General features: G+C 33.0%; 1 protein-coding gene across 2 annotated transcripts in view; it reads right to left on the bottom strand.

Moving 5' to 3' along the window:
* Positions 1-24544, bottom strand: part of LOC117565843 (uncharacterized) — a 328547-nt gene that overhangs the window by 10028 nt on the left and 293975 nt on the right. For both annotated transcript variants that reach the window (XM_052007886.1, XM_052007885.1), the window contains one exon: positions 2766-2802. The gene's annotated coding sequence lies outside the window, so the exon portion shown is untranslated. The remainder of the gene's footprint in view (positions 1-2765; positions 2803-24544) is intronic.

Raw genomic sequence — 24544 nt, forward strand, 5'->3', positions numbered from 1 at the left:
CATCAAAGACCATCAAAGACATTCTCAATAAGTTGGCAGCCCTTTTACACCGTTAAGTTGGCAGTACCAAAACCTGAGTAACACCATAGACTTATCAAAAGCATTCTCAATAAGTTTTTAGCACTTTTACAGTGTTAAGTTGGCAGCACGAAAACTTGATCTGAAGTTGGCCGTGCATTTACAGCGTTAAGTTGGCAGCACGAAAAACTGAAAAGCATCAAAGACCATAAAAGACATTCTCAATAAGTTGGCAGCCCTTTTACACCGTTAAATTGGCAGTACCAGAACCAGTTCTTAGCACTTTTACAGTGTTAAGTTGGCAGCACGAAAACTTGATCTGAAGTTGGCAGCGCATTTACACCGAAAAACTGCCAAACACCAAAGACCTTTCGATAAGTTGGCAGCACTTTTACAGCGTTAAGTTGGCAGCACGAAAAACTGAAAAGCATCAAAGACCATCAAAGACCGTGAAAGACATTCTCAATAAGTTGGCAGCCCTTTTACACCGTTAAGTTGGCAGTACCAAAACCTGAGTAACACCATAGACTTATCAAAAGCATTCTCAATAAGTTGGTAGCACTTTTACAGTGTTAAGTTGGCAGCACGAAAATTTGACCTGAAGTTGGCAGCCCTTATACACCAGTAAGTTGGCAGCACGAAAAACTGCCAAACACCAAAGACCTTTCAATAAGTTGGCAGCACTTTTACTTGCGTTAAATTAGCAGCACGAAAACTTGACAAACGCCTCAAATACTCATCAAATACATTCGCAATAAGTTGGCAGCGCACTTTACCACAAAGTTGGGCAACAAAACAACTGCTGCAACTCAACAAGTTGGTAAGCTGCTGTCAAATATTTACCTTGGACCGATCAAGTTTTCAACTACTACAAGCAAATATTTGAGCACAATGCGAAATCCTTTAAGTGAAGAGAAACTGTTAACGAGAAATTGAAGAAAATGTTGAACTGAAATCGTGAAGCTTTAAACGATTTGGATGTGAAAGTCATTTGGGGCAGCAGCGACCGGATATTAAATTAAATGAGAATGAATTTTAGAAAAATCAGCAACTGTCTAAAACAATCAAACGTACTTGCGCGCTCGCTTCCGCTTAATTAATTTTAAACCCTAAAACTCAGCTGTGCCAACAGTGCCGAAAAATGCCCCTGGGTCATATGCGAGTCATATGCGGAGTGAACAGACGACGACGTTGGTGAAAAGAAGGACGAGAAAGGGAAACACGAGTGGCAAACAGGAAGCAATATGAAAATGTTGTACATGGGTTTGTGTCACTCTGAACGCAGACTTTGTTGCTGCTGTTTGATTTCCCATTTTCACATTTCGCATTTCCCATTCCCTGCTCATTATGGGCAAATTAAAATCTAATTGTAAAGACGACACAAAACCAGACCGAGAGCGAGAGCGAGAGAGAGCCGCAAATCAAGCAACAAAGAGCTAACGTGCCACCAGCAACGGGTATTCTCGAACTTTGGGTCGGTTGCCCCATGACCCATGACCCATGAAGTTCAGTTGAGTTGTTGAGCTGGCAAAATGCCTATGCGGACATTCCTTTATGCAAATTAATTTCAATTGATTGCGTTTGAAACACTTTTTATTTTGACATTCCACCGACGCAAACAAACACATTAACCATTATCCTTAGATAAACAACAACGAGATGGAGACGGAGACGAGAACGAAAACAAGAGCCTTTTGCTTTAGCTTTCGCTTTGATGTTATTCATGTGGACATTGTATGGCGAAATCATCAACATCAACATCATCGTCATCATATTGTTATTTTATTGTATAATAGCGATTGCACTTCGGGTTGCACATTGAAAACTGAAACTGTTTCTTATTGGGTTTGGGGTTAAGCTCCAATAAGTAGTTACAGAGATTTTTAAATACTCAAAAATGTATACATTGGATTTACTATTGTGTACTGTAATGTATTTTAAATTTTTGAATTTTTGTAATTTTTGCATTTATTCCAATTTTTATTTGTATATTTGCATATTTTACATATCCTATTTAAATTTAACGAATTCACTCTTTGGGTTGTCTTCGCTTATCACTTTAGTCAATACACAAACCCTAAGATCAACTACAACTGGCGCCATCTGTTGACACATGCTGCACATGCAAAGATGTTGCGCCTTCTAACTAGAAGTTCTAATTGGAATATCAGCAAACCAATTCTATGTCAAGAGTCAAGGAGTTGAAGAAGGAATTTCTATACGTTAAAGATTTACGTATAATAAAATGTATGATTTCAAAGTAAATATGCAAAGTATACAACCCCCAAAAAAAAAATTTCGATCTTCAAAAGCTGCGTTTCGCATCGATTTCAACTCTTTACATATTGCGTTGTTGTTTTTTTTCTGAGATTTGCATAAAGCGCATTTCTTGAATGGGGGGTGTGGCTGGACCTAAACAAATCTATATAGTATATAGTATAGGACTCTTTATAAGTCACCCCTCTTCTTTTCTCGTTTGCTGCTGAGGCTAATGAAAAATTTCAATAATCAGACGACCATCGGAAATGACGGGTTGATAATTTTGAATAAACAACCAAAGGGGATGCAAAATTCTCTCTGCTTTTCACAACCGGTTTCAAAGCCAGCAACAACAACAAAAGAAGTTCAATTGTTGTTTAATGCTTTTGTGCTGCAGTTGGAAATGAGCAATATGCCTCAATTAATTACCATCAAAATTGCAGCATTTTAAGTTAATAAATTGAAAATATAAAAAAAAAAACACTTACCAGTTCAAAAGTTGAATATTTAGGGTTTGATTAATAGCTAGAATGGAAAAGAAATAAATATTTCAATTAATTTAGTAGCGATGAAGAAGAAGTTCAATAAATTGATTTATATATTGAAATAAAAATAAAAATGAAAATAAATTGAATTACATATTGAAATAAAATTTAAAATAAATGAAAGGAAATGAGATGAGATGAGATGAGATGAGATGGAAGAAAATATAAACATTTTAAGCTCAATTGTATTTACAAATCAAGTAAGAAAGCTACAAGTACGGCAAAGATACTAAAAATATACCAATGGCTGTAGTTGGTATATTGATATAGAATTACATTCAAAATATAGCATAGAGTATAGCATATTCACTTTATTGCTATTATCAATCTGACAATGTGGCATTTTTTTCACTCAATGTACAGTGTTAACAACTCAGTAAAACAAGTGAGAAAGATACGATCGAGTGTGATCGACTATGAGATACTCGCTACGCATTTTGTCTAAAGGCAAAACAGTGAGGTATTACTCATAAAATATACCTAATATACCACAAAAATATACCAAAAGTTATATTCGACTTGTCAGTCAAAGCAACTAAGATCATTAGTAAGTAGGCGTTTTTTTTTTTTAAATATAAATAATAATAAAATAATATATATATTTCCACCAGGAACAAAGTATAATACCCTTCTACCCTTTGGGTAGCAGGTAGGTTAAGCATGAGGTTAAGGTTAATAGAATGCAACGATCGATTTATATATATATATCAGAGATATTACGAATATTTGTAGAGATATACATATGTAGGTAAGAAATTGTATTAGTTATCACTTTAATATAGCATAATAATAATAATAATCGAACTCGATTTTGTTGACATTTTTCTATGTGAATTAAAATTGATTCGATTTTTGAAAACTTTATTAAGCTCAAAATCTAAACAAATAATAGTTTATTTTGTGTTTGCAATGAAGATATAATTCGTTTTCTTTTTTGCACAGAAAAAAGTTGAAAATTGATTGAAAACAACGTTGAAAATGTTCTAGTCTACAAACTAAGTGAAATTATCATTACAACTGAGATATCTGATTATACACATACATACATATGTATGTATATAAAGGTGTACAAAGTATTAATATATGTTTCTAAATTGATAAACAAATTGGTCGTATAAATTTTGTAAACTTTGAATAGTTTTTCATGGCATCTAAAAAGCTTATCCAAATCAGAGCTAATCTGCAGATTTGTGAAACAACAACAACAACACTTGAGACTGTCTCAAAGATCTTGGAAGGTGTCAAGGGAAAGACACACGATAAAAAAAAAGGAAATGTGGTAGAGGAGATCTCTCTTGAGAGAGAGAGAGAGAGTCGCGCTTTTGATCGATCAAAAGTGCTAGCTCATTTTTAGTAGATTACTGAGAGTCTTGTCTGGTTTCTTTCGGGTTTCTTTTCGGAGGGGGGGAGAGAGAGAGCACGAAATGGGCATTTCATTATGTTGATTGACGATGTACAATTTGGAAATGAAATTATGATTTATATGCTCGCTTTTCCTTCAAGGGCGACTGCGAGAGAGACAATACGCCTAGAAAATTGTGTGCAACAGCAGCAGCGATGCAATATATTGAGTGCCATTGATTAATCATTGCTTGGCGCCGACACAGAAATAATGCTGGCAAGTGCAACTAGACACGCGTACTTGGAATAAATGCGGAACCCCGAACCCCGAACCCGCCGAACGAGGAGCACAAAGCAAAAGCCGCCGCAATAGAAACGCCCAAAAGAAACGGTGGAAAATGAAGGCGAAATGAAGGCGGCGAAGGGAGCAAAAAAAAAAAAAAAACTACAGGATGAGAATAAATATAATTAACTGCTTATCGACGGGGTGCGAACGAAAAAACCGATTTTCGGCCGATTCATCTTGAGAGTACAGGAACATCAAAAAAATCAAGTAAAAAAAAAAAATCATGCCAGATCACCAACAAAAATTTCGAATTTGTATGTGGGACAGGTAAGAGTTGTTGTTGTTGTTGTTGTTTTTTGAGGGGGTTTGATGCAATGCAATGATTTTGATTGATGATTAACGTATGTTGTATACTCTCACCTGACTGACTGACTGATTGACTGACTGATGGAGTGACAGGACAGCAGGACAGCAGGACAACGGGACAGACAAAGCAGGTCAACAATTTGTTGTGCAGCGACAGTTGCTTGATTTGCCAACCTGTCTCTTTCTCTACCTTTCTCCCTCTCTCTTTCACTCTTTGGGTGCCCTATGACCTTTGCGCCCATTGTCACAAACAGTTAACAACTGACAACTGCGCGGACCGTGTGCGAAAATCGAAAATGATGAGGCTACGTTTACCATTTACCATCTACAATTTACCAGTTGCTAGTTGCCGATGGACGATTGCCAGGCAGATATAATCGGTAATTGGCTTTGGATTTGGCTTTGGCTTTGGGTGCCCAGCAGCACCAAAAACAAATTGAAACTGACAAAAAGGAGCACAGCGGGCAGGATGTGAACGTACACTGTGCGAAAACTGAGATAGATTTGCTCTTACTCTCTCAGTGAAAACAATTCCAGAACTTAAATGGTTGAAGTGATTTTAAACAGATGAAAAATCTAAATACTTTTCTATAGAACTTTTAACCGACTTCAACTTGTAATGAATATTGAAGTACAATTCTACATTGTTAAATTTAATTCAAGATGCAATTTAGCATTTTAAAATTTAATGTAATTTAATATTCATTATAATATTGAAGAAAAATTTAGCTTTTTGAAATTTAATTTTATAATGAATATTAAAGTCAAGTATTGCATTAAATTCAATTAAATTTTATAAAGAAGATTTTTCATTTTTAAATTTATTTTTTTTTAATTTTGTAATAAATATTTAAATAAAATTTTGCATGTGTGTTAATCTTATTATTATAAATAAATTGTCATTATAAACTAAATAAAATAAATAACCGAAAGCTTATAATGTATATTAAAGAAAAATGTTGAATTTTCGATAAAATTCAAATTTGAATATCACTTTTCGTGCCAAAACTAAAACATACAAAACAAGTATATGTATTTTAATTATCGAAATAAAATAGTAATTATCAAATTAAAATCATAAAGATTTGTTTTTCATAAACTAATATATTTATAGAAGAAAGATAATAAAAAAAGTGATCTAATAATTATTGAAATGTATATTCATAAAGGATGTTTATAATAAACCATATAAAATAAAATGGGTATTTTATCATTAATGAATTTAAAAGCAGTAATCAAAAAATGTTGCAATACATATATTAATCGCATACCATAAAAAATAGGTTTCTTAACATTTTAAAGGCATATATTTTTACAGAGGCTGTAAAACAAAAAAATTTTTGAATACTAAAAAATTGCGAATGGGGTTAAATCAGAAAGTAATTAGTAAGAATAATATAATACCATGGAAAGTAATTGTAATATTTGTACACAATGCCGAAATAATCGATTTTAGAACTAAACGTTTTTTGAAAATATTATAAATAAAAAACAAGTAAAGAAAAAAAATAAGTAGGTGAACAAATAAAGAAAAACGTGAAGAGTAGAAAATGAAAAAAATAGAAAGGTCGTTTCGTGAAATTGGATTAATGGCTTAGTATCAATGCAATTCTCTCAGTGTATGTCAGCTTGGCTAGTAGAAGCTGCTTGCAGCGGCTTCTGTTGCTGTCTCTAGAGACACTTGGTGAGGAGGATCGAAGCGGCACACGGTATCGATCATAGACTTTAGATCACAGTCAGTGCTGAATTTAAAAGAGTGACCAAAAGGGAGAGAAAGCGAGAGGGAGAGGGAGAGTAGAGAGTAATTACACACACTTGATGTGAATAGGATAATTAGCTGTGTTGTGCCCTTTGTGCCTTTTGTGAGCCGCTTGCTACTGAACTGAAGTCCCTCGACGGCGATGTCCGCAAAAGGGCCAAAAACCAAGAAAGGTAGATGCTCACTCCTTCGCTTGCTCTCCCTCTCTCTCACTCACTCTGTCAGTTAGTCAGTGTAATGACTGCTCTTTTTGGCCCATTGCCATTTTTGCTGGTTTTGCGCTGCATTTTTCGCATTGTTTTGCCTGCTGCGCACATCACGCTGCTCAGTTCAGTTCAGTTCAACTCAGTTCGTCTCACTCCTCTACTCACCGCTCACCGTTTACCCTTTGTGTTTGAGCCGCCTTTGAGCTCGGCTTTGGGCCAACTCTGCGCTGTTGTTAGTGCGCTAAGGCTAAGCGCATGGCGCTACGCTGCAGGATCAATGCAGATCGCATCCTCCCGAGAACACAACTGCGGCTCAATTGCTTTTGTTGTCAACCTGCCTCTGTGTGTGTGTGTGTGTGTGCTTCACCTATTATTATAATTATTCATTCGCAACACTGTGGCATTGTGTCCACGACTTGTGTTTACCTTGATCTTTAAGCAGCCGTATCCAAAATCCGGCGTTAGCCTTTTCTCTTTTTTGTTCTTCCTCTACACTCTATTTCCCTATTTACCGATTTACCCATTTGTACCTTTATCTACGCTTTTCCACTTGCCGCATTCTTCAACCATTTCTCTTCTTTGGCTAATCCGACATTGATGGGATTTGCATTGTACCATATATGAATACACTACTATATATCCATATTGACCATATTGTTCCGTTTGTCCGGTTGCCGCTTTATTTACGCTATTTTGCCATTCACCCACATTATAATTGTCTTTGTTCTTTAGCATTAGAAAACATATGCTACAAAGAAACGTACAAAAGACTAAGTTGACTTTAAGATCAATAAGTACAAAGTCTATACAAAAAAGGAATACAATATATCAACTGAGAAATAAAGAAAATGATTCACTCTTTATAGTTAGAAACATACTAAATAAATAGCAGTATTTAAGTTAAGATGAACCATATCTTAAATATAGTTTAGTAAAAGAAATCTTTATTAGGTGAGATAGTTATTTAAGCAAAAGGAATAAAGAAAACTATATTCACATTAAGTTATCCCCCGAATTGTAAGTCAACATTTTAGATAGAACACACTATCAGCATTTTAGTTAAGATAAACAGTTCGTTAAGCATTTGGCTCTATAATGTTATTTTTTTTAGTTTCAATTTGTTGTGTACTTTGCTATTTATAGAAATAAACAGTTCGTTAAATTAATTAAAAAATATTATAATATTAAAAACAAATTAGAATTAGAAACTTACAAAATATATAGCAGAAATCAGAAAAATCAAATAAATATATGCGAATTAATATAGAAAATTATATTCTGTATTATTTAATCATTTATTTTTCTAGTTTTTTTTTCGAAAAACTATCGAAGTACACTGAATAAATAAAATTTATCAATATATAAATTGTTGAAATACACACTTCAAAAATGTATATTTATTTATTATATGTTTTTCATGTAAGAGTATTTTACACATATAACTGTAATAAACAAGTTTGAACGCACTGCTATTTTAATGAACACAGCTGTATATAGAACTGAACCAGAAAGTTTTTATATTAGTAAAAACAAGTACGAAAGCAACGAATTGTGAAAAAAGAAAAAAACAGTGTGGTATTAATTTAAAAATATACCATATAAATATACCACAAAAATACTAAATATATACCGAATGTAAATCAATATATTGTTAGATTCAAAATGCACCGCAAAAATACTACAAAAGTACCAAAGGCTTTATTTGGTATATCACTATACTATTACATACAAAATATACCATAAATTGATAAGCTGCATTGATATACAAGCTAAGAAACTACTTAGGCACTTTTGAATTTCTGTAACTATCTTTAAGTGTTAAAAGAAAATAAAATAATAATAAAAGAAAAGATCAAGAAATAAGTGAAATACTTAAAATACATAAATGTTTTTATCATTTACTTTTTGATATAAGAATACTAAATGAATAAAATTAAAATATTATAGTGTTTCAATGTAATGAAATATTAATCGATTTTTTTGATAACTTTTTCAACCCTTTTTTTATTTGTTAAAAATTCCAACACAAACAAGTCAAATCAATGGCATAAATTTTATAAAATTTGCGTATACTTCAAATATTTTCTGTATGATGCCACTCTCTAAGTATTTTCTCTAGCCTAGATCGCAGCTTGTCATTTAATTGTAATCCCGTGGAACATTAGAAGTTGTCTTAAAATAGAATGACGAATTCTATAGAAGAGCGCATCATCATCTTCTGTGGTTGCTTTGCTCAGCTCTGCTCTGATTTAGGTCTTGCTTTTCGGTTTCTTATTTTCTTCCCTTTTTACAATTATTATTATTATTGTGTTGTTTTTGGTTTTCGACGGCGCTTGTAAATGATGACGCAACTCGATGGCGTTATAATTAAGGTACACATCAATGAGAAGTACTGTGATTGCGACTCTTGACTACGATTGCGGTTGTAGATGACAACGGAGTGAAAGATAGATAGATAGAGAAAGAGAGAGAGAGAGAGAGAGAGAGAGAGAGAGAGAGAAAGAGAGAGATGAGTGCCGCCATCTGGCAGGCATTAGGCCACAATCCCAATGGAAAAAACAAGCAAGAAAGCTTCAGTCGAGTGTACTCGACTTTGAGACACCCGCTACAAATTTTCAATGGGAAACAATGCGGTATTATTTTAAAAATTTCCCAAAAAAATAATGAAATATACCGAAATCGGTATTTGGTATATTGATATATTGGTATATACTATAGTATATCAAAAATACTGAAATATATCGAAAGCAAGATTTGGTATATCAGAATATTATGCATTCAAAATATACTGAAACATACCGAAAGTGATATTTGGTACATCGATATACTATAACATCAAAAATATACCGTAAAATACTGAATTATGCTGATAGCAATATTTGGTATATCGATATACTAAGGCATTCAAAATGTACAAGAAATACTGAAGTATACCGATATCAGTGTTTGTTATATTGATATATTTATATACTATGATATTAAAAATATACTGAAGCATGCCTAAAGCGATATTGCACGTTTTAAATGCCATAGTATATCGATATACCAAATGCCTAAAGTGATATTTGGTATATCGATATACTATGGCATTAAAAACATGCAAAAAATACTGATAACGAGATTTGGTGTATCGATATACTATGACATTAAAAATATACTGAAATATACCGAAAACGACATTTGATATATCGACATACTATAACATTTAAAGTATACTAAATACACTCAAATATACCAAAAGCTATATTTGGTATATCAATAGATTATGGCACTCAAAATATACCAAAGAGTAAAAACTATACCAGATTGTCAACCAATGCAACTAAGAAATTTATACTTTATGGGATCGGATTTACATCCTTAATCATGTTACATACATTTGCTAGAGGCACAAAGCTATATTACCCTTCTAGCCTATGAGTAGCGGGTATAACAACACACAAAGCGAGCCCAGAAACAACAACAACAACAACAAACAACAGCAGCAACACACATAACTTCAGTTCTGCAATTAATCAAGTTGAAAACCAACGACAAACCCGCGACAAAAGAGATGAAAGCCCCCAAGAAATGATCAACTTGCTCATATGATCATCATCAGGCAGTCGACAGTAGGCGCTATGAAGATGCGATATGAAGCGAATGACATCTAATTATATGTACTCTTCTTTGTACAACGAGTATATGCACTAATAGACTAATATTGTTATGATGTTCCTGAAATATTATACAAAATTCATTGGTAAAAGAAAAATGCAATATCAAAAGAATGGCTACAAACATATTGACAATTTAAGAATGAAAGAAATAGAAAATGTATACTAAGCAAGAGTAATACTATTCATGCTATTTATAACCGAATTATAGCCACAATTGCAGTGTTTGAGCTACAATATAAAAATTCAATCAATATAATACAAATATTTCATATTAATGAAAATTATATTTATAAAATTGTTCTTCATTTTGTCTGTTTTTTTTTTTATATATATAATGGTTTATTTGAGTAGGTAATCTACACTAAGCAATTTTTCCTATTTTAAAGTTGTAGCTTCATAACAAAATAACAAATCATCCCTCATTATAAATTATCCCTAAAATGGAATGTTCTCTTACATGTATAATTTTATAAGTTGATGATCATTGTTGAAAATTACGTTTGAAAAAGAGAAACTAAAGAGAGTTAAAATATTAACAATTTATATATAATTGTTTATTATTGTTTGTAACATAGAATTATATTCTACGGTTTTATACTTTACTAAAATAGAAAAACAGAGATATTAAGTTAAAATTTTTGATTTTAAATTGATTTCTTTAATTTATTTACTATTTAATTTTTATATTTCGATTTTACAACTGCATTTTTAGGTTTTATTTTTGTCATTCTTTCATTGAAGTATTTCTCTTCCATGTTTTTTTTTTTTTATATTTTAAGGTTTTATACTGAGGGTCTTAAGGTTTTATTTTTGTCATTCTGTATATTTTGCTATCATATTTTGATTTTGAAAATTAATATCTTAAGGTTTTAGTCTTTAAATTAAGTTCATTGACTCATTTTAAATTTCTTTCTTTCTTTTAAGTATTTCTATTTCGTTTAGTTTTGTTCGTTCCATTTCTTTTGGAAAGAGTATCCAGCATCAGTGTTGACTGTCGAATTTTGTGGACTGTGCGTCAGTCATTATCAATGGGGATCATCGCGTCGTGTTGGCATCAAGCGAAGCTCACGAACCGGCTGCTAACTAATGTGGACAATAAAAGGCCACAAGTCTCATATCACATCATATATGGAATTTATATATACATATAGTATATATGTATATAGTAGTTGGGTCTCTGCAACTCGTGTCAGTCTTTTGTCGTAATTGGTTTAGAGCACGTACCTAAATATATAAGAAGAGTCTGTGGTGTGTGTGTGAGTGTGTGTGTGTGTGTGTTTTGGGAGACGACGACCGCTAATTGCAGGTTGGATCTCTGAATTGGAGCGTTGGGCTATAAAAGATTTTAACCATGCCGACACGAGATGTCATTACAACAAAGCGAAACGAAGAGGAGACCTTTATTTTTTTCCTTTTTTTTGGTGTTTTTTAATATTTGTCGATGGCTTTAGGGGCAAAAAGACGCTTTCAATAATAATTGTCATTGAGGGGGGAGACTAAGAAAGTTTCAACTTCCTCTCTCTGGAATGCATTTGAATTTGTAAAAGTGCCATTTGTAGAATTCAAACACATACACACACTAACACACACACTTCCACTCACACACACACTCTCTCACACTCATTTGGAGTTGTATAAAAGAAGCCGACAAAATTGCATCTGAAAGGTAAAAGCATGCAAATATTTGCCCAGCTTGGCAAATCATACACATAATTGGAATTCATATAGCTCTCTATATATATGTGTAAGTGTGTGTGTCTCAATTGTGCATCGGTCTATATGGATGAATGTATATGCATATACGATGTAGAAAAAAAACAATGGCAGAGCTCAGAACCCACACACAACGTACACACTTTTCTTTTTCCATCTTTTTATTTTTTGCCAAACAGTGGCAAGGGAAAACTGGTGGCACATGGCACGTCCTTTTATGCCACACACACACACACACACACTCGCACACTCGCACACATCAACAATTTGTGTATATGAGTATTTAATTAATCCGCAGTTGACTCACCAATGAAATGTCGCTGGGGGTTGCCATCGCACTCGCATTCAGATTCTGATTCAGATTCAGATTCAGAGCTTGCCATCATCATCATCATCATCATCCTTGTGCTATTTGAAAATGCTTTGAGTGAGTGGTGAACGAATGCGAATGCGATTGTGAGTGGATGCTACGAGTGGCCGAGAGACCAAGTTGCGAATGCAAAAACCGAGTTCAACGCATTCAAATTGATGAAGTTGTCAGGCTTCAAGTCGCAGCTTAGTATACACTTACTATGCTGGTATATATACATAGATATATTATAAAACTAATAATAATATTAAGAATAGTAAAAAAACAAATAATAAATTATAACAAGTAAGAAAGCTACAGTCGAGTGTACCCGCTAGCCATTTTAAATAAATGCAATATATTTTGCGGTATTATTCTCAGAATATACCAAATATACTGCAAAAATACTAAAAATATCCCAAATGGTATATGTGCTATATCGGTGTAGTACCGCATTCAAAATATACCTTAGACGGCACAATATACCAGATTGTTAGCCAAAGCAACTAAGACCCCTAGTAAGTAGGCGCTTTTGCATATACAAAAGTATTTCTTTAATAACTTCGAAAATTTTTATCTGATCGCAGCCAAATTTTCAGGAATCATAACTACTACAGTAATTGTATACCAAAATTTGCAACTCTAGCTTCAAATTTACGCTTTTTATTCGATTTTTTTGATTTGCGGCAAAATTTTGAAACAAACTTGAACTGCGTGCAAACATAACAAATGCTGTCGACAAAAAATTATAGCTCTATCTCTTATAGTCTCTGAGATCCAGTGTTTCATACGGACGGACGGACAGACGGACAGACGGGCATGGCTATATCGTCTCGGCCGTTGACGCTGATCAAGAATATATATACCTTATAGGGTCGGAGACGCCTCCTTCTACCTGTTACATAAATTTCCTGCCGGCACAAAGTTATAATACCCTTCTACCCTATGGGTAGTGGGTATAAAAAGTATACATCAAAGTAAAGGAAGGAATTAAAATACAAAAATAATAATAATAAGAATAGTAATAATCTAATATAATATGGTAAAAAATGTACTGACCTTTAGAAAAATAAATCATAAATAATAAAAAGTATATATAAAACTAAAGTAAGGAAGTAAAATATGAATATACTAATCAGAATAATACATATGCAAATAAAATATGATATGATATGATGCACTGACCTTTAAAAAAATTAAGAAAAAGTTATAAAAAACATATATGTTTTTATATATATATATAAGTAAACTAATGAACTATCCTAGAAAAAGTCAATTCTATTATACAATAAAATATATAATTATATAAAATTTAAATAAAAAACTTTCACTTTACATTGCAACTCTAATAAAATTCGAAATTCTAGAATAAAACAGTTAAATATGTTAGAAGTGAAATGCTTAATAATAATTTTGCAGAAAATAAGTAAGAAAACTGCAGTTGAGTGTGCTCGACTGTGAGACAGTGCGGTATTAATTGTAATATATACCAAATCAATATACCGCAAAATATACTAAAAATATACCAAAAGTTATACTCGGCATATTGATATGGTACACCATAAATACTGAAAATATACCAAAAATGGGATCTTATTTTCAATTATACCAAATAATATACCGCAAAATACTGAAAAAGGATACCAAAATGATACAGTACTATATTAAAATATACCATAAGGTACTAAAATATACCACATTGTCAGATAAAGCAACTAAGACACGTACTAAGAAGGATTTTTTCTCCATACAAAGTAAGTAACTTCTACAATTTTGATCTGCTCTTAGTCAAATTTTCAGGAATCAGAAGAACCATATTAAATAAAAATCTATTTTAATGCGCTCAAATCGATAAAATTTCAAATTCAAATTCCTAACTACACTGCCAATAAAAAGTAATAAGTTGACCAAGTTGCATTCGCTAAAATTTTTTATCTAGAGGGGATTTAAATGTGTAATTTCCTGCAACTTTTGTCATTGTCTTCGTATTCGCAAACGTACGTAAATACTACATATCGTTAGCTGTACTTGGATTTAATAAAAAACCAAAAAACAGAGAGTGAGGGAGAGCAGGAAGTATCCTTCAAATACGGAGGACATTTTGTGTGCAGAGCACCCGGCACTCATAATAGTTTAAGGGTGCAATTTTTATAATCACTCGACGATCCTCATTGTCCTTGCATCATTCTCCCTCTCCCTCTCACTCTCTCACACTCACTCTTACTCTTGCTGTCATTTACTTGAGAGATGGCGTACTTTATATATAGTATATTGCACAATAGCCTCAACACGATGCCAAATCAAATTTTTAATCCCCTGCGAACTGCCTGCAAATAATAAGGGGCATATAAATAAATATTTGCTTATTGAGTTATGCTCGCTATCGTCCTCGTTATTATCCTTGCAGGATGCGCAGCTTACACAGAAAACAAAGGAAAACTGATTCCATTTTGTAAGCAAGATTACAAGAGGATAGAAACATATAATATTCGACTCTAACTCGGGTGATTTTTGCAAAGGAAAACTTTGAAAGAGTTTCGAATCGAAACATTCAAGAAAATTACCTAGTTACGATTAAGAGAAAGTTTATCATTTATCATAATTAGTTTCGAAAAGGGAAACTTTGAAAAATTTAAAATCGAAACAATAAAAGAAAAAAAGTTTAATAGAAATTTTAAGACTCATTTCTGATGTTTCAATCAGTTTCTAGGATATTGTATTGTCTTAGAAAAATTAAATTCTAACGCTAATAGAATATAATATTATAGCAGCATATAATAATATTCGACTTACTCGGGATTTTTTTTAAAAAGGAAAACGTTGAAAGTGTTTAAACTCGGAGCAATAAAATAAAATTGTCTTGTAACAATTAAGAGAACGATTTTAAACTTTTTTTCACATCATTCTATCAGCTTTTTTTTTTTTTTTTAATATTTTCTTGTTTTTATAAAAATTGAATTCTAGTAGCGTTTGAGAAAAAGATCTTCAAATTCATGTCAGTAACGATTAAGGAAAAGAATTTAAAATTACTTTCAATTCATGCAATCAGTTTCGTAAAGGGAGATATTGAAAAAGTTTCAAATCGAGACAATAAAAGATAATTGTCTAGTAACGATTAAGATAATGAATTTAATCTTCTTCTCAGATCATTCAATCAAAATTGTATGTTGTCTTTCTTAAAACGAAATTCTAACTCAAAATTTCTAAATAATATGATTAGGATTATAAAAGAAAGAATTGTTAAATACAATTTCATAATAACATTCCATTTTAAATGAAAGAATTGTACAATAAAATTTGAATAATAAAATTTAATATGTATTCAAATTCAAAAAGCATTATCTATAAGAATCCAGAATCCCTCCAAGTTCAAGTTTTTCCAAAAGGGGATTCTCCATAATTTCTCAATCCCTTGCTCTAGAGGGGGTGTGGCACAGTGGGCGTAACACAGCTGTGCGAGCTGCACAAATTCTCGGTTGTTATTCACAAGCATTCATGATTATATTCGCATTTGAACAAACCAATTTAGTATCGCTTACAATGGATGCTCTCGTGTCAAAAGCACATTTTTTTTTTGTTGTTGCCTCTTTTCTTTTCTTTTCCCTCCCTCTTCTACTGTTAACACGCACATTTGTGCACACACACACACGTGTGTGATCTAGTAACTGACACATGTAATATACTTGTAGTAGATACTTGTTGGGTGTGTTAAGTTTGGGTAGGTGGAGGGGGGAAATGAGTGTTAACAGTAGAGGGGAGAGCTGTGAAATATGCTGCCTTCATTCTAATGGAAAAGCGACAGTTTGCACTGTCATCGCGTCGTCTCTTTTTCTCATGGCATTTCATTTATATCTTCAGTTATAGAATCTACATTAATCTCTATGCAAGTTATAATAATCTAGTTTATTTACATATCATTTTGATTAAGGTTTATTTGTGGAGAATACAAGATTTATGTGGTGTTGTTTAGTTATAGAATTTACATAATCTACATTAATCTATATATCTGTCACTTAATATACAAGTTATTAGAATCTAGTTTACTCTCCTATAATCATGATCAAGTTTTTTTTGCATAGAATACAGATTTTTGTTAATCAATTGAAATGAGAAAGAGAAAACACTTGAATGCTATTTTAATTTAATGATTAATAAACTTATTTTTAGTTATTTAAGGCTTCACTATTGAAGAAGATTTTGCTTTCATTTAAATCAGACACAGAGCATGATATTAATGTAGAATACTTAGTTTTTGTATTTATACATTTTGAGTGTGTGTTTTCCGCTTTATATATATAGTTTCGCTTTGCCTCATTCATAGAGTTAAATATTATATTGATATTTGTATCAATATATTGAACTCTATAAATAAGGCGAAGATAAAGTATACAGAAAATCCTTACAAAGGTAAAATAGTAAAAAGTTTCATGTAGAATTGCTATAATGATTTCTCTTTTTTTTTTAAGTAAATATAAACAAGTAAGAAAGCTACAGTCGAGTATGCTCGACTTTGAGATACCCGCTACCCATTTTTAATAAAGGTAAAATATTGCGGTATCATTTTCAAAATATACCGATAATACTAAAAAAAAATACTATAAATATACCAAATGGCATGTTTGGTATATCGATATAGTACACCATTCAAAATATACCATAGACGGCACAATGTACCAGATTGTCGGCCAAAGCAACTCAGACCCATAGTAAGTAGGCGTTTTTGCCCATACAAAAGTATTTCTTTAATAACTTCCACAATTTTTTTCTGATCTTTAATAACAATTTTTATCTGATCGCAACCAAATTTTCAGGAATCATAACTACTATAGCTATTATCATATATACCAAAATTCGCAACTCTAGCTTTAAAATTACGCTTGTTATTCGATTTTTTTGATTTGCGGGGGCGGAAGTGGGCGTGGCAAAAAATTTGAAACAAACTTGATCTGCGCGCAAACATAACAAATGCTGTCGAAGAAAAATTATAGCTCTATCTCTTATAGTCTCTGAGATCCAGTGCTTCATACGGACGGACGGACAGACGGACAGACGGACATGGCTATATCGTCTCGGATTCACTTTCTATACTATCTGCTCTTAAACTTTGGTTCATTCTGATATAAATGTGTATACAATCCTAACAATCCTAAACAAACTATTATTCATTCCTTTTGCTATGTTTTTATTGCTAAGCCAAAAAAATGTACAATAGACTAAAACCAATCTGAAGGTCTCGGTTGCTCTATCTTCATATTGTACATAAGCTACAATAAATAATTTTTTTTTTCCTTTTCTTACTAAATTATATATTATTATCACATTTCAATATATCGCTTCATAAAATATGACAAAAATTTGCATTGATTGGTGGTTGTAAACGACACGAAATCCTTTCAAAAGATAAAACTTTCAAATAACAGGAAATGTATGTAACAGGTAGAAGGAGGCATCTCCGACCCTATAAAGTATATATATTCTTGATCAGCGTCAACAGCCGAGACGATATAGCCATGTCCGTCTGGCCGTCTGTGTGTCTGTCCGTCTGTCCGTATGAACACTTAGATCTCAGAGACTACGAGAGATTGAGCTCTAATTTTTTTCGACAGCATTTGTTATGTTTGCACGCAGATCAAGTTTGTTTCAAATTGTGCCACGCCCACTTCCGCCCCACAAATCAAAAAAATCGAATAACAAGCGTAATTTTAAAGCTAGAGTTGCGAATTTTGGTATATATGATAATAGCTATAGTAGTTATGATTCCTGAAAATTTGGTTGCGATCAGATAAAAATTGTTATTAAAGATCAGAAAAAAATTGTGGAAGTTATTAAAGAAATACTTTTGTATGGGCAAAAACGCCTACTTACTATGGGTCTGAGTTGCTTTGGCCGACAATCTGGTACATTGTGCCGTCTATGGTATATTTTGAATGGTGTACTATATCGATATACCAAACATGCCATTTGGTATATTTTTAGTATTTTTGAAGTATATTTGGTATATTTTGAGAATAATACCGCAAAATATATTGCTTTTATTCAAAATGGGTAGCGGGTATCTCACAGTCGAGTACACTCGACTGTAGCTCTCTTACTTGTTTTCTATGCGTTTTATATTGCTTGTCCTAAACTGTGTCTCATTCTGATGTAAAGTAAAGATGTGAGTACAATTTTGTACTATTCCTAATAATCCTAAACTAACTATTATTCATATACTAGATTCTATGTTGTTATCAATTTCATAAAATATGACAAAAATTTCCATTGATTGGTGGTTGTAGACGACACGAAATCATTTCAAAAATGATCAAATCACGTTTTCAAATGTGATATAAAAAAAAAAAGGGTTTGACAAAATGCCATCGGGTGGTGGGTTCTCATTGGTTCGTCGTTGTTCGACAGGCAAATACAATCACACACACACATATGGCATGGGGTTAATTTACAGTTGGCAAAAACGCCGCCAGTGGTTGCAGCCCCTGCGGCCATTGTGTTCAACTTTATCCCGTTCTTGTTCCCTCTTTCCCGCTTTCCTTTCCCGTTCACGTTCCCGCTTTGATTCCTCCCGGAATCGGAATCGAAATCGAAATCGGAATTGGAATTTATGTAGAATGCTTCGTTGATTATTGGAATTGCAACTTATTGAGGCGACAATTGACGTCGCACAACACAGAAACAGAGAAACAGATCAACCCAGAAGCTATAGAGACAATGCCGCACAATGCTTTTGTTGCAGGTGCACAGAAACAGAGACAGAGACAGAAACAGAAACAGAAGCCACAGCAGCCGCAACCGCAGTTACAGCAAACAATGCCCAGAGAGCTGGGACATGGCAGGGACATCAGCAATAGCTGCGCCTTGGATTAGCTTGCCCCACGGTGTTGTCCACCCCCCACCCCCTTTGAGCTCCCCCTTTAGCCCTGCCTTGCAACAGTCACTTAGTCAATCAACCGTTGTTGTTGTTGTTGTTGTTGTGGTATTATTGCCGCTACTTTTGTTGCCCGTTACTCCCGTTGTTTTCGCTCTGTTGTTGCCAGATTGCGTTGCGATTGTTTTCACGAAACAAAAAAAAAAAAAAACAGGGAAGCAGAGAAAAGCATGTAAGAAAGACACAAAAGTGACTGCTCGACTATCAAATACCTGATGTAGCAGTTTAACAAATAAATTCAATCTGAAACTAGAATCTTCAAGTAGAATTCAAATTTCTGCACGAAAACTAGAATCAACAACTAGGAGAATTGAATTTTTTGCACAAATTTGTAATTTTAAACGTCTAATCAAAAGTACAAAAATATGTCTAAGACTTGTTTTTATAGTTTTTAAAGTAATGTTTTTTTTTGTAACCACTATAATTTATGTGAATTTTATTGCGATCGGATAAGAATTTTAACAGTTATTTAAGAAATATTGTAAATTACGCCTATTACAATCGGGTTTCATCTGCTTTGGCGGAAATTCTTGTATTATTTGACCTCTATGGTATATTTCGTATGGTATGGTATGGCCTTTGGTATATTTTTAGTATTTTTGCGGTATATGGTTTGGTATATTTTAAGAATATTCAAAATGGGTAGCAGGTATCAACGAAATATAAATATTCAGTAACCAAAAGTAATATTCTAACTTTTAATTATGTTAAATTTCTTTTAAAAACTTCAATTCTAATCTATTACGAACAATTTACTTAAATACAATACTTAAATAGATTATGAACATAAACGAAAAACAATGTAAATAAGAAATTGTAAGAGATTGTTTCTAGGAACCTTCTTTATATGCGATATTTATATTTTATACATACATAAAACAAAGAATTTTAATGTATCCACAAATTTTTCATTTTAAAGTGTCTAAAGTAGCCATGATGAAAAGTTTAGATTATTTCTTTTTCAAATATGTACCACAAAGTATAAAAAACTTCTCTAAAAATAGCAACTCTCTTGAGAAGAAAGTGTTCACTACTAGCTGTCCTGCTAATAGAGCTTCGTCTTGTCAAGGGGGTGTTCAACGTCTATTATACCCGTCTGTTATACCCATTTGCCATACCCGTATTTTATACCCTTCTGTTGAGCCCGTCGGTTATACCCGTCGGTTATACCCGGTAACGAGCATAAAATGAAGTGAAATAAAGATGGTGTTGGGCGATTGCCGATTGCCGCTGTGAAATGGTGACGGAAGTGACGCTGTGGCCGCCCCTTACTCTCTCTTTCTCTCTGCCCCCCTCCGCTTTCGTTCCCCGTCCCCATCTCACATTTAGCGTCCTGTCTCGCCGGGCCAACAAAAGCCGTAAAAATTGCGGATTACAATCGCGGATTTCCATCGCACAATTGTTTATTATTGCTGCCGCTTTTCCCCTCGGTGCGCTTTCTTCGCCTTCGTTTTTTATATGTATTTGCTCCCCCCGCCCCCGCCGCATCTCGCCTCCCATTCAGTGGCACTTCAGTGACAAGGACACGAGACGTTTCATTTCTTACTCATCTTTTTACAGTTGCTTCTTCTGCACTCTGCTTCTTCATTTACTCATTTTATTTCTAGCGAAAACATTTGTGTTTTCGCCTTTTGCATGTCGTTACCTCCTCACTCCCTCTCTCACTTCACCCTCCTCCTCCTCCTCCTCCTTTTCATTCATTCACCTTGTCACTCACTCCCACGCCTGCTCTCACTCTCTCTCTCTCTCTCTAACGCTCACTCGCTCTGCTTTAACTGTTGCTGCTGCCCTTTGGAGCTTTATTTGGTCTTATTTGTGTTTGTTTTGTTCTCAACGTTGTTGTTGTTGTTGGCTCTTTTTTTTTGTTGCCTTTTCCCCGAGATTCTCAAATTTGCTAATTTGTGAACTTTTGTGTTCGCATTACAATTCGTTCTGTTTTGTTCTGTTCTGTTCAGTGCCATCTTCGACTTCGACTTCATTTCTGTTCTGCTTTGCTTCGCATTTTTGTTGCTCTTTTTTTTTGGCATTGGGAATTCATGCGGACGCCGTGCTTTTTGCTCTTCTACGTGGGTTGCCTCCCCCCCTTGTACACTCTTCTTCCCACTCACTACGATCCTTGCTAGCTTGCGGTATTCTTTTATTTTATACTCTGCATTATGCACTAGGAAAGGCTTTTGCAGCACTTGACAGAAAATAACATTTTAATTGGCTTCCTAGTTATGCATTTTCAGTATTAATAGTTTTTTAGTTTATTTTATTTTTATTTTACTCGATTTAATATTTGAGTTTTCGAACTAATTTCACAATAAATTTTCTATTATCTAACTTGAAAGTAAAAAAAAATTGTATTTCATCCTTAAGCATATTTTTTCAAATCTCTAATTTCTTGAAATAAAATTATATTTTGTTTTTGATTGAATGTTTATATATAGATTAAACCTTTTTTTTTGTGCTTTTTTGAGTTTTTTTTTTTAATACCAGAAAGTTACATTCTTAAAAAAAAACCAAATTGTATTTACTAGTTATCTATTAATTAAGAAATAAATACATTTGAGTATGGACTATTTAATAAAACACAAATTTTATCTACTAGTTATTTATTATTAAAAAAATAAATAAATTTGAGCATCGGCTATTTATTAAAATCCACATTTTATCTACTAGTAAAAAGATAAATAGATTTTAAAATCGACAGTTTATTAATAACCTATTTTAAATTTTTCATGTCTACTAGATATAATTAAAAATTCAGTAAATTTAAAAATCGGCAATTTAATAATAATAACCTGTTTTTATTAATTGTTGTTCAATTTTAAATAGTGTTTAAAAATGGCTATGAAGATTTAATTATGAATTAAGCTGAAAAGCTTTTCACAACAAAAGTTTCAAATGGGTTAGGTAATAGGGAAATTCAAGGCCAATTACAGAGCATCGCCTAGTCGACCTCCCATCGCTGCCATATTTGTATTTGTGTGTGTGTGTGTGTGTGTGTGTGTGATTCTGTTTCTTTGTTTTGTGTTTTACTCCAACAAACTGGCGTCGTCTTCCCTTATGCGCCTTGACTACATTAAGCTGCTCATTTTTTTGCCTTTGTTGCCTTTGTTTTGCCCTTAGAAGGAGTCGGAGAGGGGGGGGGAGGGTTTTTTTTTATGTCGGGGGGTCTCAATTCAATTTAAGACGATAACATCTTAATTTGTATTAATAAATACTTGTGCTCTTTTCACAGCTACCTTGTCAGCATAATTTCGTTAATCATTGATATGCCTCTGTTTTTTCCTTCCCTCTCCCCCCTCCCTTCTTTTGGCCACCGCCCCGTCAAGTAATTTTGCTGACTCTCTGTTAATCAAGGACTTAATGTACAATTACTGATAGATTAGATACACTCGATTGCATATCAATAAAATAAGCTATTTTTGTGGGCAAGCTCAACAAATTTCCAATGTTTTCCTTCTATCTATTATTGAATAATATATTGAATAAATTTTGATGCTCATTTTTCATTTTTCAAAATAACGAATACATTTTTTTTTAATGCGCAAATGTGGTAAGTATAAATATTTCTTTAAAACATTTTAATACTAATTTTCCATTTTTCACATTAGAGTTTCAAATATGCGAACATCATTTTAAACAAGCAAGAAGAAGAAGGCCCATTTTTAATAAAAGCAAAAGAGTGCGGTATTTTTCCTAAAATATACCAAATTAATATACTTCAAAAATACAAAAATACAAAAATATAGAAGAGGCTATGTTTGGTATATCATTGAAGCACTAACCTAGAAGTCTAAATATACCAGATTGATATACCAAAACAATCCGGTAATATTCTTAAAATATACCAAATTAATATACCGAAAAAATACTAAAATGTACTGAAGGCAATACTTGCCATATCGTTAACGGACTACATGAAAAATATACCATAGATGTCAAAATATACCAGATTTATATACTAGATAAATTTTATTGATTCGCCACTGAATTAATGAAAACAGTGCGGTATTATTCCTAAAATATACCAAATTAATATACCGCAAAAATACTAAAGCGTACCAAAGCATATATTTGGTATGTTGATATAGAATTACATTCAAAACATACCATAGATTACTAAAATATACCAGATTGTTACCATTAGTAACATAAGCATTAAATTTTTACCCATACAAAAATATTTCTTAAGAAAATGTTCAGGAATCATAAATGTTGTAGTTAATATCGTATGTATTTACTATAATATGAATAGAAAATTATTGTTATAGACTATATACTAAAGGCATATTATTATTAGTTACAATTCTATAATTGATTAATTATTTTGAAACTTTCAAACTGTGATAGAAACGTTTAATAATTTAAATTTGCAATGAAGCTAATTAAAATTAACTGAAATTAACTCACGAAAATACCAAAAAAAAAATACCAATAATGTAAATAAATTCATATGTATTTTCTTACGGCAATTAAAATAGCAAAATTCCTCAAATTGAAGCATAAGTGAAATGTAGTTTGAGGCGTAATTAGAGCAATTTTAAATAGTTTGTGCAAGTACAGTGAAGCAAGCGTATGACTGATCCGCTATAATCAATAGTTAAGCACATATTACACTCGTTTATTTGGGGACAGGCTTCACTGTACTTGGTTTCGCATTACATCGAGCGTATCCAATAAATTGGTACAGCAATGGGAATTCATCAAAAAGATGCCACAGGAAGCGGGCAAAGTGGGAGTAAATAGGTAAAGAGGAAGCGTTGGCAGAGTGAAGAGGCCAAAAGAAGAAGAAGAAGCAGAAGAAGCAGAAGCAGCAGAAGAAGAAGAAGTGCGCATTAATTAAAATGTGAAACCTAATAAATTTAAATTACAACTTTCAATAAAAACTTTTTAACGCCCGCCTTTTTCCTTTTGGACGAATTCGCAGTCGCAGTCTACGTTTCAGACTGAGGCTCAAGTCTCGCTCGACAGATGCTTCATCAGCTGCACACGGAGCAGGAGGCGGAAGCTGAAGCTGAAGCACAAAAATGGCACGACTGGGGGGAGTGCGGGGAATGGAAGGTGAGGGGGCGGACTAAAAACTTTCATGCGCTGAAATTATTTAATGAGCATGAAAATTGCGGGGCA

The sequence above is a fragment of the Drosophila albomicans genome, chromosome X (assembly GCF_009650485.2).
Source record: "Drosophila albomicans strain 15112-1751.03 chromosome X, ASM965048v2, whole genome shotgun sequence".
Taxonomy (NCBI): domain Eukaryota; kingdom Metazoa; phylum Arthropoda; class Insecta; order Diptera; family Drosophilidae; genus Drosophila; species Drosophila albomicans.